Below are 3966 nucleotides of genomic sequence, written 5' to 3' on the forward strand. Positions count from 1 at the left end.
TTTGGTTTGTGTTGAACAGATGTTGTGTGTGGTGAATATTATGATTTTGTTGAACATATGATGGATGTGTGTTTAGATTTAAAAAATTTACAGTATACATGGAATTGATTTATAGTTTAGATTTAGAAATTTTATAGTATTGATTGTTTGTAGGTTGTATGTTTTATTTTTGTAGTTTAAGTTGAAATTTTGTATTTTTTTACATTTTATTTTATCATTTTCATATGCTTATTTTACATTATTGAAATTTTATAGTCTTTATGTTTTGCTGTCATAGTTTAAATTCACACTTTTACAGTATTGAAAATTTACATTTTTTAAATTGTATTTAATCGTTTTCATCTGCTAATTTTACATTGTTGTAAATTTATAGTTTTTACTTTTTATTTTCACAGTTTAGGTTTACAATTTTACAGTATTGAAAATTGACATTTTTTTATTTTTATTTAATCTGCTAATTTTACAATTTTGTGATTTTATAGTTTTTACCTTTTGATTTTATAGTTTAACTTAATATTTTTACAATATTGAAAATTGATATTTTTCAACATTTTATTTTATCGTTTTCATCTGTGAATTTGGCATGTTAGTAATTTTATAGTTTGTATATTTTATTTTTATAGTTAAAGTGGTCAATTTTACAGTATTTATTATTTTGATGATTTTTTTTGTGTGTTCATTAAATCGAGAAAAAAGAATAAAAAAAATCAAAAAATTTAATTTTGCTTTTTTATCATACTTTTTGTCAAAATAACTGCCAATAACTTCCTATAACTGTAATTTATGAAAGCACAGTTTAAAAGTATAATTTTTTTGTCCTGTTGTGCAAGTTGCAATCTGTTTTTAACTATCATTAGACCACTTCAAATAATTGTTGAATGTTTTGTGATTAACTGATATATTTTACGTGATATCACTACAACAGAAAAGACTATCAGAGACCGGTTTTCCGGTCTCTGATAGTTACGTCGCCGGTCGCTGATAGTGATTCCGGTCTCAAAAAGTTAATTCCGGTTGCTGATACCCCGGTCGCTGAAAGTGCTGTCGCAGATACTCAATTGATGATGTCACCGGTCGCTGAATGACGTCACCCGGTCGCTGATACTTTTTTTGCGACCAATTTGGTTGGTCGCTGTTATTTTTTTGCTGACGTCACGAAGAGGAATCTGCGACCATAATTAACGGTCGCTGAACGTTAAATCCGGTCGCTGATACTATTTTGTCAGTTTTTTTTTGGTTATTTACTTTTCTGTCAATTTTTTTGGGTTTTTTTCATTTTATTTTTCGATCGATTCAATTGTATCATTAAATATCATACAAAATTACGGTTTTATATTTGAGATACAACAGTAACAATATCAACACAACAATTCTAATTTTGCCATAGTATATATCAATTACAATTTCCTCAAAATGCTCAAGTCATGAAATAAAAACAACAACACATGTTTCTCAAAATTCTCAATTCTAATTTTCCCAAATTAAGCTAGCCTATTGTTATTTTTCCAAATTAAGCTAACCTATTGTTATTTTCCCAAATTAAGCAAGATCATTCCATAAAGAGACCACTACAGTTTTGTTCCTGAAATTTTCAAACATTTTGAAAGGCCATTAGAAACAAAACGAGCAATTACATAAAATTAACAAAGAAAAAGAGTTTGTAAATGTCACTTACGAATCATCAGCTATAGTGATATCACGCTTAGGTATGGTTTCATTGTCACTCTTTCTTCTTATGCTAAGGGTCGATGACACATTTTGCACAATGCCAATTACATCTGAAAGAAGAGAGGATAACAGACCGCATTAGAAAAAAGTATAGCTAAACAAAAAAAAATTGCAAGTACTTTCAAACATTTGATTTTACAATCGCTTGGTATGCATACCAGAAATATTGTAAATGTAGTATTCTTTTGATCTATCATACCTTACAAATGATTTTGCATGCAAATAACAGAATTACAACACTAAAATACATACTTTGTGCATGTAGCAGAGTTACAACACTAATATAATTAAATTTTCTAAGGTTGTATCACTAAAATAAAAGTTCCCTAGTGCATATAGACAACTACTAGCATTTCTGTAAGTCAATTCTACATTGAAGACATGACCTTCATCCCTGGTCTCAGGTATGGACAGTCAATTCTACATTGAAGACATGACCTTCATCCCTGGTTGAGCGAACCGAACCGAACCAAATATACATCTTAGGTTGAGCTTTAGAGGTATGGACAGAGTTCTAGATAACGTTAGCATTTGTTAAACCAAAGTTGCAATTAATTCTTCAAAACAAATTTTTCTGATAATCCACCAGAATTGCTGTTCTTACACCAGTCAAGCGACGATCCTCCAAATATTACTAAAGTTCACAATAACTTGCAGCTCTTTCTCTAAAATTTAATAAAAGAAAATAAGTAATGAATTTAAACTACACCTTCACCAGCAGCAATGAAAGAAAGTGCATGTCCAGGAGATAGAACCACCTCCTCCTTTATTCCTTCCACATAGGTCCCCTGTGTTTAATAATTTAAAACTTTCAACTTTAGTTAAGCAAACACCCCGCAAAAATAGTGAGTTCAGAAAGTTGTTGATAGTGAGTTCAGAAAAGCCTCTGATTAATACCAAACAAGTTCAATTATATCATAGGTGTTCGGCAAAGTAGAATTTAATTCCAAAGCAAATGGATCTTTCATTCTAACCCATTCTTTCTATAGCATAAGGTATTCCACCACCCGAGAATATCTTATTCTATCTAAAGGAATAGAGAGGGATTTAATTGCAAAATTTTCCATCTATTCCACCTTTTCAACTCAATTCCACTTAATTCAGTGTGCCTAACAAACTTTAAAAAGACAGCGGAGTAATGAAAGCTTATGCACCTGATGGTCTTCTCTCACTCGCAAGTTCTGACCAGTAGCAAGTCATTTATCACCGTTTAATCCGAACTCTGTCCATACCTGAGGGGAAAGATATCACAACTAAAAAAAATTAGAACTTACACTAAGATGCCAGATTTAGAGAGCAGAGAAGTCGAGAAGATAGCTTGCTTGTGCCACAGTGGGTCGATCTGGCGAGTTTGTGCTCGCGCGATGGGGGTCTGTGCTGGCGCGATGGCGATGGTTAGGCGAGAGAGCAAGAGAGAGAGAGGATGGTGAGGCGAGAGTGCGAGAGAGAGGATGGTGCGGCAAAAGAGAGAGAGAGAAATCTAGGGTTTTGATTTGGCGGAGAAGGTTTTATTTTGGCAGAGAAGGGTTTGATGGCGCGTTCGATTTTTTCAGTAGCCGCGTTTTTTTCATTTTTTTTTCAGCGACATTTAAAAAAAAAAAAAAATTTCTGCGACCGGTGTTGGCGCCGGTCGCTGATACAATTCGTCGCCTAATTTTGATTGAAATTCATTTTTTTCAGGAGAAATTGAGTATCTGCGACCGGCGTCAACACCGGTCACTGATACCGGTCGCAGAAAGCCAATTCTGCTGTAGTGTATATTGTATAATTATACAGTATGTAAAAATAGTTTTACAGTATTCGCGCAAGTTAAATCTGTGGACAAATGGTGGACAAAAATCTGTGGACAATTAGACGCTTCATTTTTATTAATACCTACAAAAAAAGATTTTTTTAAAACTGCCCCCACATTTTTATTAATACTCTAGACTGACCTCTGATATAGTACCAACTCTAAACTCAGTAGCCAAGCACTAAGCAAAATCCCCTAGGGCGATATTCGGATCCATCTCGTCCCCCCCCCTTTCCGAAAAGTTGTCATACACACAAATCCGACTTTCCTAGCCAAAGTTATGGCTGTTTAAAGTTTTTTCGAAAGCTAAACTTTGAAAATTCATAACTAACTGTAGAAAAATCCAAATAAATTGAATTTTGTGTCAATTCTGTGTATTTTTTAATGCTCTACATGCTGGTATAATCACTTTTGCAATTTGGTCCATGTATCAGTCCAGACTTGCT

General features: G+C 33.0%; 1 long non-coding RNA gene across 1 annotated transcript; it reads right to left on the reverse strand.

Moving 5' to 3' along the window:
* Window positions 1-1350: 1350 nt before the first annotated feature.
* On the reverse strand, window positions 1351-3272 carry LOC144575111 (uncharacterized). Its single transcript, XR_013518357.1, has 4 exons — window positions 2883-3272; window positions 2438-2516; window positions 1676-1778; window positions 1351-1582 (listed from the first exon to the last, which is right to left on the reverse strand). It is a non-coding gene; the product is annotated as an uncharacterized LOC144575111 (long non-coding RNA).
* Between the last annotated feature and the right edge of the window lie 694 nt (window positions 3273-3966).

Source organism: Carex rostrata, chromosome 23 (genome assembly GCF_964058835.1).
Source record: "Carex rostrata chromosome 23, lpCarRost1.2, whole genome shotgun sequence".
Classification (NCBI taxonomy): Eukaryota; Viridiplantae; Streptophyta; class Magnoliopsida; order Poales; family Cyperaceae; genus Carex; species Carex rostrata.